The sequence below is a fragment of the Platichthys flesus genome, chromosome 21 (assembly GCF_949316205.1).
Source record: "Platichthys flesus chromosome 21, fPlaFle2.1, whole genome shotgun sequence".
Classification (NCBI taxonomy): domain Eukaryota; kingdom Metazoa; phylum Chordata; class Actinopteri; order Pleuronectiformes; family Pleuronectidae; genus Platichthys; species Platichthys flesus.
In genome coordinates, this window is record NC_084965.1 from 10,832,452 (window position 1) to 10,846,961 (window position 14,510).

The following is a 14,510-nucleotide window of genomic DNA, read 5'->3' on the forward strand; positions in this document are numbered from 1 at the left end:
GGGAACCAGTAGACTGTAACTTCTATAGAATAACAATGGAAAGAATACGTGAGTGGAAAGAGAACAAAACACGCCCTCACACAATTTAGTAAATTCATTTAAAAGTAAATTCCAAAGAGCTCAGTCTATATTGCATAAATTGGTCTCTGCATGCTTGTTTTGAAAACACCAAGTTGTGGGTATTGCTGACACATGCATGGCGCGCCAGGGTCAGCACTTTGCATTGATCTTTGAGACAATCAAATACACGGAGGCCGATAAAAGCTGTCAGGAGCCGTGTTTATGTCTAATCTCTCAGCTAAGTATTCGCCTGCATGCACTCGCCACATCACACAAGGTCACGCACTCTGCCAGCTCATAACGTTGTTATGCATTAATATACAAAAAATCTCCTTGCATTATGGAGCCATTTGGAAAGTTTGAAAAAAAGGTTAGGGTGGCTGTTAATGAAGTCTCTGCATGATAAAACGGCTCTGCTGCAGAAACAGTCACATTGCATTCAGACACACACTTGTACAGCCCCAACGAAGAAAGCAGGAACGTGACCTACTGCAAAACCAAATATGAAAAAATATATATTTTATTGCTCACCAAAAATTGTAATAATGGCAACAATAATAGCCCCTAATTAGCTTTGTATTATTTAATCAGATAACCATCGCCTGGAATTAAACTCAGGCTCATGCACATTTAGTTGCATAGACTATAAATGTACATTGCATCACAAACTAAGCAGCGTCAACATCCAGGTTGCGTGAAATCGTAATGGCGCAGCCTTTACGCTTATAGCCGAGCTTTCTACACAAAACCCCGACTCTACGCCTGCTTCATTCTCATGGGTGTGTTGTGAATGCACCATATAAACGCTACAGAGGCTATAACTTCTTGTTAAAGTTGGGGAAATTACATCTTCACTATCACGTTCTGACTCCACAGTTTAAAGTGCAGAAGAAACGTCCTCCATCTAAAAAAGCTCTCTGTGGATCCTCTCAGGGTTTGACTCCTCTGCCTGGCTCATGTGCTTTTCCCCCTTTTAAACGTGCATGTATTTATTCGAGCCACATGAGAAACCGAGTGGATTAGAGGAGCAGTAAACTCGCACCGTTTCTCTTTCTTTGCTTTAATATTTGTTTTACCCACCTGTGTTCTGAGCTCCAAGCATTTCACACTTTTCAACATTTGTAAAGCTGCAGACAATAAACGTCAGTGGAGTTTGAATTAGCCCACGTGAGGGGCCATCATTTAATGTATGGAGACTGACCACATCTGTATTTATAATACTAATTTTCTAATCCAAATTGTATAAAAAAATTAGTCAACACCCCAAAAGCTCCTCCATTTGTAGACTATACTTGTTTACGTGTGTGGAGACTTGCAATCAATCAAAATCGCTAAAAGTCCCAGAAGTGAATAGAGGAAAAAAAGTAGTGCAAAGGTCATGGACTCATAACATTGTTATATTCATACGATCATGCAGCCATAACAAAACAGCAGTGATACAAAGGTACGAATTAAAGCAAAGGGCTTTATAATCAGGCCCCGACGTTTTCATATGTACACTTTCATAGTTAAACCTGTTCTTTCACTGCAGCTTCTGTCGTGCTGGTTTAACGTGCATGCGGAGAACGTGGTGCGGGAAAACAGCGCTGCCTCTGCTGGGGCTTTACCCGGAATCCTCCTGCCCAGACCCGGGGCCAGAGGGAGGGACGGCTGCCTGGTGTAGGAGAGAGGACATGGGAAAACAACAATGCACCTATTATTTCATTTTTTAAAGAATCCATTCAAACGCCAAATGGTGTGCTGCAAAGTAAAAAGATAAACCAAATAAATTAATAAATTAAATTATAAATAAATAAAACATTGGGAGCTTTAGGCTTAGGAAATATAGACTACTGTTGATATTTAGTAATACGTTATAAGTATAGTAAATATAGTTATAAGTACTACGTCTGTTTGTTTGGGATCCTATCAACACCAAACGCCCCTGCGAATAATTATGTAGAAAAAAGTCTGTTGTCATATGTAATTATTATTATTAGTACCATTAGTAGTAGGTTAAATAAAGTCGTTGTCTTCCAAATACAACACTGATAATAATCTATAACGTCTAATGGATCACTGATCGACAAATTAGCGAGTGCACTTGTGCTCACGTGGCCTTGATCTCGTGCGTCTTCTCGCCTGCGCGTGTAAATTAAATGTGAATCCTCTCTGCTTGATAAGTGGCCCTGAACCGATGAAAACGCATTTAAGAAAAAAAAGAAACGGAATTGTGGTGGATTTCCCTCGCCATGGGGACGTGCACGGGGGGTGAGGACGGACGCAGGAGGAGGAGGAGGAGGAGGAGGAAGGGGAAAACCAGCACCAGAGGGGCTTCTGCTCCGTCATGGAGCTCAACTCCATTTGTAAAGGCTTTTCTTGGGACAGCACAGAGCCAGATGTAGCATCATGCTGAATGGAGCATGCGGGCTGCAGCAACTTTTACCATACAATTCAATCAGTTATCAACAAGCCCCCCTCCCGCTCAGTGGAGTGCGGACTGGCCCCCGAGTGGCGCGGGGAGCCCGCAGCGTTCAGCAGATCGGTGCGAGACAAACACACCAACATTTAACAACATTCCAACATTTAACAACATTCCAACATATTTTAAGAGATTTTATTCTAAATATGAGAAAAAGTTGTCTCTCTCATGCTTGGCTTCTCATGTGGAGGTTTGTATATGAATTATTCATGAAAGTTCACATAGGTTGATGGACACCAAAGACAAATATTTACACATTGCAAGAAGATTCAGAAGGTGTGGAAATTATTTGTCTAAATTATTCTTTTACTCCTATAATATGGTTCAGACACTGCTCTTAAACTATAAGAATTGATTCTGAAAACCATTTATGTAAATTAATGAAATATACTAAACCTCATAGAGGTAATTCAGTTAAAAAGTGAAATGAAGTCAGAAACTTAAAAAAACAGAAACTTCAGGCAGATACACAAGAAACAAATATTTACAAATCAGACAAAAATTCAGAAAGTTTCTAGGTTTGAGTTTTGTGGAAGTGATTTATCTCATTATATATTTTCATTTGTTTCCTAGCTTAGTTTGTAATGGTCCAGAGCTTAAACCCAGAATTTATTTTAAATACTATTACAAAAAAACAACTCATAGAATTTTGTCATTGGGTGAAGGTTTCAGTTCTAAATAGAAATGTTGTTTGAAACATGCAACCTAACTCAATCTGTTATCAGCTTAATGGTCCTAAAATAATCATAAACTTCAGACCCAGTTAAATATTTCGTCTTCAGTTTGTTGTGAAGCTCAACTGAAGATATTGAGTAAAGTTTGACATTCCTGTTGCACATTTGAAGAAATTGTCAAATCCTGTTGAGTGAACGTGTCCCAACATTCGGATGACAATTATTGTTATTATTATTATATTTACCCACCTATTTGTAGTAGTTTATAAAATTTTCCCAATTCAAAAAATCTTTGCAAAGACAAATTGTTTCCGATAAGAAATGTAAATCAGCCAATCTCCACATGTGCACATCATTTGTAAAGAGGAAAAGCAAAGTTTTTATTTCTACAATTTTAAAGGTGTCACGTCAGTTTTTGGGGATATATTTGATGTTAACATCTATAAATGTATGCAGTCCTTTATAATAATAGATCCTTGGCTTATTGAAATAAAAGGAAATGACAGTTTCAAGCTGCAGATCAACTGATTAAAATGTCCCAAGGCCTGAAAACTAATATCTGGACACTGGTTCCCTTTATTAAATGACAGGTCAGTCGAGAACATTACACACTATAGGGGGATTTGAACAGGCCACAAGCAGCGGTGACCTTTGACCCCTCATACCAGGGACTTAGAACAAGGAGCCAAGGCTGGAGTGGTGGGGGGGATAAAAGCCACCAACACACACATGCATGCACACACACACACACACACACACACACGAAAACCCGCTGACACATCAAAACAATATGGAACTTGCTTAACAAACATAGATTCTTCCAATGACAGATAATTAGCTGAGATTCTACCACTGACCGACATGTATTCAGGCCACAGCTTGCTGATTATTAATTAGTGTGTCAGTGCCACTGGCCCTCGCCTAAGTCGACAGATATTCTCACCCAGAAAAACCTACATGTCAAATGTCAGACGGATGAAGAAGAGCCCCTCTGGGTAAGAGACATGATGTGTCAGAGGCAGATTTGAGTGGATGAGCTTCCTTTCTTCTGCTCTTCAAGTGAACTTTCTTAAATCAGGAGGGTGAGAAATATAATAAGACACGTACGCTGCTGTCTGGGCCTTTGCCAGATATGGTTGCAGCCAACGTTTTTCACCCACTTCTTCAGACTGGGTATTCAGGATGTGGGACAAAGGGGGGAAAAGCTGGGGATTGAATACTCATTGTAACCAGGTCCTTATTTAGGAGGAGGTGTATTCACATCCGGAGACGTTTCATTAACAGTTCATTTAAGTTTGGTTTTTATCAGTAAAGAGTATAACTTTACCTGTGGAATAAAAATGTGACTTTACAAGGTTGATTCCTTCCATTAGTAAGTATATTTCCTACTAAGTCATATTGTTTCAGTGAGGAGTTCTTTCTGTTTTGTTGGCTTCATTTAATCATACTCTTTGTAGTTTTTTTTTGAAATATCACCAGTATATACTTTTATAATAAAATGTATGTATTTATTTAGATTTCATTCTTTTATTCAGAGTTTTTTAGGACTTTATGTTTTGTTCTTGCTAAAACAAATTTTCTGCGATGTTTATTTTCATTTCTTTTTTATCTGTTGTGGCCGCCTGCTGTTGCTGACCCAGCCCTGATAAGATCAGCCTGTTACAGTGGATCCTCTTTAATAATTGGTCCTGATTGAAGAGTGTTTGGAGAGTAATCGGAGCCCGTAGAGCTCCTGCAGCCTCGGGCCGAAAAACAGTGGCAGAGAGCTGTGAAAACAAAATAAGGATGTTTAAATCTCTCGCCTATATATATGTTTAAGCACAGTGGTGACATAAAGCAGGCACTAAGACTAAGGTTTTAGGAGGCACAATTAATGCTTTGACTAAACCCATGTGTCAATAGACCAAAATAAAAGCTCTGTCCCTCTCTGACTACTTTTGACCCTGCAGGTTTTTAGGCCTCCTTCGTGGATTGGTGCAGGAGCAGCTTGTAAATAGGAGTTCGGAGCAAACAGCACATCAGAGGCAATGGTTTTGTGCCGCAAACGAGAGTCCCCCTTCTGACAAAGACAAATTGTTCAGGCTTTTTTTTGGAGGGAGGGTCATTACAGGCAAAGGTCCAAGGAGCTTGACTTGTTAATTAACTGGATTTATATCAGGGCAGGTCCGGACTGTTTTTCCTTCTGATTTTATTTACAGAGGCCCCACCACGGGCGAGAGAATCTCCCTTTTTAACAGGTCTGCCTGCACTAGTTGGGTTTAGAGTAGGGGGCTGGGGGGGGGGGGGGGGGGGGAGAAGAGGTTACACATTAAGATATATTAAATAATAATCACAATAGGATAATGAATGTGAATTTAGACTAGCAGGACTAATAATAATAGGTTAAGAATAATAATCGTAGCAGTGGGTGCTCAACAGGATTATAAATTTATAATTGATGTTGAGATAATACATATATTTATTTATTATGTAGCAAATGTGTGGTTTGAGTCTTTTTCAGGTTAGATATAAAGGTTATATCTCACAGAATAAACCCAAACGACTGCATTGACACAATGAACTGCTGCTTGAAATAAAATGCACATATAGTAGAGTGGAAAATGTGGGTGTGAATGAAATGAGTAAAACAAGCTAAAAGCAAGAAATGAAAAAGAACTGAAACAACCCACATCACTCATCAGTTTCTTTTCTTTCATCAAGTTAAGCTAATTCTGTTTTTGTTTGTTTGACATCAGTGTTTTTTTATGTTGATTAGTGTCTTTTCCTTTCATGGGCACATTTTCCGTTTCCATCTACTCTGCTGGTTTACTCCTGTTTTCTCAACATGCTGCAGCATTGCCTTCTCGTGGCCTGACTTCTACGCAAGCCAGATTCAATTTTTTATTTTCTTCAATCCTGCTCCAAATATTAAAATGCTGATATAAGACCAGAAAGGCTTGTGGCCACACTTTTGCTGATATCTGAAAAAGTTCCACTCGAGGTAACTCGATGAATATAAAGGACACATGACACTTCACAGACCGACCCCTGAATCTTTAAGAATCTGACATGATTTACAAATTATTTATTCGGGATCCAATTCATTCACAGTGTTACTTTTTGATCTCATGCTCAGGAGTGGCATTTTTCTGTCTCTGCAGAAACACTTTACGGAACACTAAAGGAATAAAAACCACTGCCTCAACAAATCCCCCTGGAAAGAAAAAGAAAGGGATGCTGAGTAAGCTGCCACACAGAGAGTTATTTGTTAATGTTTTACGAAAGACGTGGTCTGAAAACATCAGACCAAATGAGTTTGAAGAAGAATGTGGGCCTGTAATAAAATATGAAATCCAGTTAGGAGAAAGTCCTGAAAGTCCTGAAAGATTAGGAATCACTCCAGGAAACTCGGATTCATTGGTTTAGAAAAGAGAAAAGGGAAAGAAATATAAACTTAGATCTTCTACTGGGAGAAGCAGGACATTTATTTTAAATACAATGTCTCGACGACAGAAACAAAAGAGGAAGAGAACCGAGTGGATCAACATGGCAGTTAACATTATGGATACAACATAATTTCACTGTTCTTTTAGAGATTTGCCATATCTCCTTCTAGAAAATAAAATACATCAATGTGACACACCAGTGGCCGGTTAAGGATTTCCTAGAATTTCCCTGAACAAGGTTCAGTGTCACAACTGAGTTTTGTCTCTCCACATTCAGAACATGTTCTCTCGTTCTGGGAACTGTTTGGTTTCTCTATAATACTTTTAGGTGTCGACCTCATCATGAAAAGCACCTTGAGATACTACATTTTGCGATTTGGCGCTGTACAAATACAACTGAGTTGAATTGTATGTCAGCTGACAAACTCGTTAAAATTACGCGAGTAAAAACTAAATTCTGGAGCCACCTCTCCCTCCTCTGTTTGGACTCCCGTGTTCAACCCATTACAGATAATATCTGTCCTCAGATCAGACTTCAGTCCACCGGGAGTCAGCTGCTCTTCCTCCTCTCCAGCGGACCCATGTGTCCTCGGTACACGGGCTCACACTGCGCTGCGCTTACATAACGCTCCGCCTGTTTTATCACGACCCGCTTGTAACGCAACTCCGCGACGCGGATCTTATTTCTCCTGACATTTCGCTGTATCGCTCGTTCGTTAATTACGCACAGCGGAAAAACACAGCTCCCACACAAACGAATGAACCGGGTAATTGGAGATACAAAGAAGGCCCGAGGTGGCTTTTACGCAGCGTCACGACCACAGCGCGCCCCACGGATGATGGTCAGGGGGGGTTACGGGGAGGAACATGCCTCTCGACGTGGGATCCCGGGACCTCCAAGGGTCCTCGAGTGGGGCTCCGGGAGGTCCTGCAGCAAATCAAATATTTTTCGGTGGAAACGAAATAACATAAAAACAATCGAGTTTAAGCCATGTGGAGCCACTATTTCCAAACAAAGGTTTATCTTCCCATCAGTGTTTTGTTTTTATACACACAGATTAATAATATAGGGAATAAGATGGAAAATAAAAATCGAGTTTATTGAAAGCCTACATGTATTTGTTTGTAAGTGTGTGTGTGTGTGTGTGTGGCTGATGTTATTTGATATCATGTAGACCTCGAGTCCTGGACTAGAAGACGGAACGAAATCATCCAAATACGCGCGTGTTCCCTATAAAAGATGGACAGAGAAAAAACTGTGTGAGTGTTCCCCCCGCTGTGCCCCTCGCTGCTGCAAGCACCACGAGGCGAGGACGCGGTCTGACTGCGCCTCCTGCTGGTGACAAGGAGCTGTTGGATAATCTCTTAAAGGGGATGTCTAGGAAGCCGGAAAAGGTTTTTAAGGTGGACCGGTGGAGTTACAGAAGCACAACGAGGACGCTTATATATATCTTCAATAAAAGGGGAACATGTACCCAAAACGAGAGACGGTGTTTTACGCATTATCCGCCTCTTAACACAGACGTTCTCAGCCACAATCAGAGTCCTCGGAAGGTTTATAGTCTTCCGCTCACAATCTAACCTTTATTTAAACAAGTTGAAGAACACCCCGATCGACAACATCATTTCCAGTTTGAAACGACGTTCTTATGGATTTTCCTTGAACTAATAACATGTCGACATCCACCCATGTTCACTGATCTCTTAAAGCAAACGACCCCACAGGAGGAAGTGTCCTTTACGTGTCAGTAAAATATAAAGCTTGTCTGAGATAAGGCAAAGTTATTTCTATAGCACATTTCAAGAGCTTTACATAAAATATAAAAGGCATCATGACGAATTGTAAAATACAAACAGAAGCATTTAAAAGATGTCAAGAAGTTGCACTGAGAATATTAAAACAAAACAATAAAAAAAGAAAAGTGAGTATTGTTTAGATTTAATAAAAGGTAGTGGCAAAAAGGGAAGTATTCAGCATTGGTTTTAAAGTTGCAACAGACCTGCAGTTCTCTGGGAGGTCTGGGAGCTTGTTCCACATATCTACTGAACGCTGCTTCTCCATGTTTAGTTGTGACTCTTAGACCCGTCCCTGACGACCCGAGGGGTCTGGATGGTTCGTGACATAGTAGAAGATCAGAAATGTATTTTGGTCCTGAACCATTCAGTGCCTTATAAACAAACAATAAAGGGTCCATTAGATTCATATTTCTTCATATTGGACATGACATCATGGCTCATTCAGTTCCGTTGGAAGATGATCCGTAAATCTGATCCCTCAAATATATCTTGGTTCCAGAATAAAACGTGCATTCTTATAACTTCCCCTGTTTTTCTTTCGTTAGTTTAAAGTTGACGGAAGATTAAAATTCAGTGTGTGGCCCTGAAGTGGTCCAACTTGGGCTGGAGGTCAATAACGGAACCGAATCGGTTGTGTGATTTCCTTTATGGCTTTGACCTCGCACTAGTGAACGTGTTGTCTAAAAATAAAGTAATCACCTCCTTCCGGTGATATCGTTTGAACACCAACATGAAAAATGTGACCAGGGCTCAGTGTGAAACAACACGACAACCAAACATGACATGGTGTCCGGCAAAAATAAGACTAAGACCGCATGTTCATATTTTCCGATCAGTTTCCTTTGCCTCATTAGTGAGCGACATATTTATAAAAGTTGTGTTTATGGCCAAAGACTCCACAGATCACACCGCACCACCTGATTGAGTTGCCCTGGAAACGGCTTTATTTCAGATAAAAGCTGCGTAAAACTCACAACTCAGCTCTGCCCAACTTTGTGAGGAGACCCCAAGTGTGATTTGTACATAACTGTCATAACATACGTCATTTATTATATGTATATTTGATATTGTAAATGTTAAGCGAGTAAATCATATTTAAGGTGCACAAGTGGATTTATTTAAAACAGCCACTATAGTTCTCCCTCAGGAGCATTAGATGCAATATAGTTGAAAAAGGACACACACGTCCTTATTAGGATTTAAATAGTTATGCCATGTAACTTATCTGTAGAAGTTATAGCACTATCTCCACAGATGAGTAATTTCCTGTTTGATCCACTGTCAGTGAACGCAGCTTCCTCCTCCTCGTTGCACCTATGTGCTGTGCTTGTTTTACATACAGTCACTTTCTGTGTTCCCACCTCACGCACCTTGTATGGACACAGTTGTTTTGTCACCACACCTGTTTGTTTCGTCCTCTCCTCTCAGTCTCAAACCTGCACACGTCCCGATCTAATGCACACTCTTCTCCCGAGCCCACTTTTCTAACTGCGGCCTTTTGGAAACTTTACGCACAGCCATGTTCGGTTCTTTTGTTTTCGTGCTCGCATCACTGCGTCCTTTTTTCAACCCCTCATCCGCGGCTGTTCATCCGACAGGTAACGAGAACTTACCGTGGTTCCTCGGGTGCGTCCACCCAAGCGACTCCTCTCTTCTCAGGCTTGATCCCCCCAAAGGAGCCCGTGACCTTGACCCGTTGCTCTGCTCCGTGCGGTGTCTGGATGACGGGTGAGTTTGGATAAGACAGCAGCTGAGGCACTTGCATGGAACATAAAGACAGATGGGTTTATCCTTTTATGGAAAATTACATTGAAAATCCACGTATTATTTAATTTTGTATTAACTCTTGCTGGGATAAATTTTATTTCTGGTGACACTTGTATTACAATGATCTCCTATAATTTTAATACAAATTGCTGATCTGTAGGTCCATGTAAAATAAACAGACAGATAACTAAAATGTTATGCATGATAAAAAGAAAAATATATTATAAATTCCACAAACACCGATATGCTGTAGTTCTGCAGCTGTAATTATACTTTTTCATTATGAATAGGCTGCGACAGAGAATTTAAACACACCAGGGTATTTTTTCAAATGATGAAAAGCTCATGCACATTTTCCTGCATTTATGTTCTCTATGAGGAAATTCAGAAGATTAACAGATATACAAAAAGTTAAAAAGTATACATAACTTTAAATATATACATAAGGTATAATTAGCGATATAAATAAAAAAAAGCCTTAAAATCATGAAGAGTGGCCTCAATTCCTGACTTTTGTTCAACTGAAACATGATGTTAGAAATACGTTTATTTGTATAATTTATAATAATATGTAGTAATCTATTGCTGCCATGACTTACACCCAGTTTATTGTAAACCATCTTTTAAAACTCAAGCCATGTCAACATGAACACACAGTTTTGTGCATGTGTCTGTGAAGGAGATGCATGTGTTTTATAATAACCTCCATTATTTGTGCTTGAAGGTACCAGGTGGCAGCGTTGACCTTTGAGAGCTGTTGGTGTGGCAACCACCTGAAACATGGTTTGGTCTTCAGCGAGTGTTTCAACACGTCGTCCAGTGAAGAGTCACAGAGACAAAGACTGAGGTGAGACACACCGAGGACGTTTTTACTTTCAGTATCCAACCACTACTTCTGTCACTGAAGATCAAAAACTCTGTGTTACTCTTTCCACATACAATCTTAGTAAAACATTAGAAAATAATAGTTTTTAAGATCATTTCACAATTGTCCTCCACTGTGCACAGTCACTGCAGCTTGTTCTGGATGTTTCTTTTCTCTTAGTGCTCTGACTCTGCCTGTTGGAGATGGACGGGCGACTGTGGCTCTCTACAGGACTGAGGGACCGTTTCTTCACAGAGTTAATGTGTCCTCGTCTCCTGCAGACAGAGTTCAGGCTGGGAGAACTTTTGTTGTGGAGGTTTCTGGAAACTTGGCTGGACGTCCTGACCAGCCCACAGGTCAGCTGATACTGTGTCTGACAACAGATACAAGGCTTTAAGTTTGAGTTTACTTCTGATACTCTCACTTGGCAAAGGCATTTGTGTTTTCTCTTCTTTACTTATAAGGGAGAATGAATTCATATGTCTGTCCTTATAAAATTAAATATAAAATTTTCCTCACAGTTTTATTTATGATGTGGTGTGTATAGACTATATATATATATTTACTCTTTTACACAATATTATAAGTTATTAATTATCATTCAAAATAATTATACACACTATACAGACTTCAGCTTCAGACAACATTTTTAAGGAAAACATTTGTGTAGTCAATATATCTTTTTTTTAAAGTTCAGTCCTTTCAAAAAAATGTTGTACTTTCAATAACTGTCAAAGCCACCTCACGAAAAAATTGTCATATTCGAATATAAACTTAAAGCAAGCTACATTAAGTTGTGTATTAATTTGTGTGTTTCTATACATTTACTTACTATTTAATTATAATAAGTAATGATGTAATTCACGATCACTGAGATCTGATCATAAAATGATCAACATTAAAAAAACTCTTTCATTCAGAGCGTCCATGTGAATTAATATATCTAATCTAAATCTCTATTTGATAAATGTTCACAATAAAAAAAACAAAGGAACAGTTTATGTCCCTGTTTGTTTTTTCTTTTTTACACCAACTTACTTTTCTGTGATTTTCAGGGATTCCTAGTCTGGCAGGACCGGACCTCTCTTTTGTCTCTGTGAAGTTCCTGGACACGACTGCTAAAGGTCAAAGTTCACATCATGTCAGCGTATTGGATGATGGCTCCTTTTCTGTGTCAACGCACTGGATTTTAGAAACTCCAGGAAAACATGAAATCAGTAAGAGAAAATTTGAATTAATGGTAAATAATTAATGCGTTAAGAAAACAAATTATTCTGTGTTAAAACCTTTTTCATTTTCTACAGATGTCAGAGTCTCCAACCCTCTCTCCACGCTCTCCTCCACCCTCCAGCTCTCTGTCTTGCAGCCCTCTCCACAGATCTCTCTGCTCCACGGGCCCCTGGGGGTCCCCTCCTGCGTTCACCCTCAACAGCTCACCTCGCACGGTGTGACCACACAGGCAGCATATGTGGGCGACCCCGTCACACTGCAGGCACACGTGGGTGAGGGTCCGGCATCAGGCTTCTGCTGGAACTTTAGTCACAAAGACAGAGAGGAAGAGAGAAGATGTGTAAAGAAGACAAACTCTGACTGTCAGAACAGCACAATGGTATGTAGGGTAAAATATTAAAAATATACTATACTACTTATGATATGTTAGGATGAACGGATCCTTTGATACATAAGTAATAAATGCATGATTGATTTTAACAGTTTCACATCAACAAAACTCCATTATGTGAGATAAATGAAGCAAATTTGGTGGCTTTAAATAACAGCAATGTACAGCAAGTGAATTCATAACTTTAATGTCAGCCTAAAGAAATAACATTATTTTCATAATTATTTCAATATGAATTTTTGAAGATCTAATGTGTTTTATCCCAGAAGTCTTTTTCTATGTCCATTAAAGATTTAATGATGGTTATTTACATTTAGATTTTATAATTTACACCAGAATTTGTGAGAATGTTTTCTTTTATATTATTATTAAGTTGCAGTTTTCCAGCAAATCAGTTGAAACTGAAAGATTTGTAGTAAAATAGAAATCAGATGTGGTCCTACAACGGAATAAAGATTCATAAGCAGAAGGTTTGAAATGAAACTTGTGCTCTGCTTTTAGTCAAGTTCAATTATGTCTCTACACTACAGAGGTCAAGGGTCATCAAACATTAGTTAGTTATTAGCTTTGCCACTTCCTCCCTGGATAAGAGACATAACAAAACTGTGACGCACACGTGTTACTGGGTTAAATTTTTTTTGTTGTTGCATTAAATTATGTTCAATGTTTTTTTTATATGACAAGCGGAAATATTTGTTGTAATTAACTGCAGACCTGGACCTTTGAAACCGAGGGAGTTCACACAGTGACAGTGAACGTCTCCAGTATCTCTGGATGGACTCAGCAGACAATACATGTTGTAAGTGTTACTGTTTTTCATTCACTAAGCCTATTATCCTGACATGGAATTATTGATCATTGATTATTATTGATAAGGCTGGAAATACCATACAATTTATCTTTTTGACAATAAATCCCATGAAAAGACCAAAACCAACAATGTTCATTTTCCCCCTCGATAGTTTCTGGTTTCTCATTGGTTCCTTTAAAAGATGTAAATTATTTAAAGCAGCTCACAGAAAAATTTAATTACTACAATTTAGTTGAAATAGCTGACTGCTGCAGTTCTTAGCAAATGTTACTCAAACAGGACTCAATAGGGCTTTTTTGAGGGGGACTATTTCCAGCTGTGTATTAATACACAATTTAATCCATTGCCAAGAATTGACTGCAGCAGGAAAGAGTTGGACTGAATCAAAATATACTACAGTGTCCATTTTCATTTGATTTCTTAATGTAGGGACATGTGATCCAGTGCAAGAATGTAGCTTATTGTTAGTGGTTTAAAATAGTGTTTTAATTGTGTAGACTATAAATAAAGATGGACAACTTTCTCCACTTCCTCCCACTTTCCAGAAATAAAGATATGAACGCTGCCATCTTGCACATTTGGAGCCAAAGTCTGAATAGTAGTTGGGGATGTAGCTGCGGTATCGTGGTCCCAACGTAAACAAGCTCGACCAGCTGTCAATCACAATTTTTAACCCCATTTTTAAAGCATCAAAATTACAATTTAAACTGTACTTTCCGGAAAAATGAACATCATTTAGAAAAATATATTTAACAAGTACTCTGATCTTTTAGTTATTTTAGAATCCACTTGGAGGAGGCATTCAATCAATTAAATGTTAGTTTTGGCTTTTCTTTGTGAGATTTATCCACAATAGCAAAAATATCAAGTGGAATCAGTTTGATCCTTTTTCCAGTTTCCCCTTTCCTGTGTGTGTTTTTGTGCTCATTGTTTTCTGGTAACATTACGTGGGCGTGTCCTCCTGCAGGCGGTTGTGACTCCTGCTGTTTCTGACCTTAGAGTGAATGTTTGGAGGAATCCTCTGAGAGC

At 39.1% G+C, this 14,510-nt stretch overlaps 1 long non-coding RNA gene across 1 annotated transcript; it reads right to left on the reverse strand.

Moving 5' to 3' along the window:
• Positions 1 to 1,508: 1,508 nt before the first annotated feature.
• On the reverse strand, positions 1,509 to 12,674 carry LOC133933092 (uncharacterized). Its single transcript, XR_009912018.1, has 5 exons — positions 12,336 to 12,674; positions 12,088 to 12,245; positions 10,888 to 11,422; positions 10,031 to 10,175; positions 1,509 to 1,714 (listed from the first exon to the last, which is right to left on the reverse strand). It is a non-coding gene; the product is annotated as an uncharacterized LOC133933092 (long non-coding RNA).
• Between the last annotated feature and the right edge of the window lie 1,836 nt (positions 12,675 to 14,510).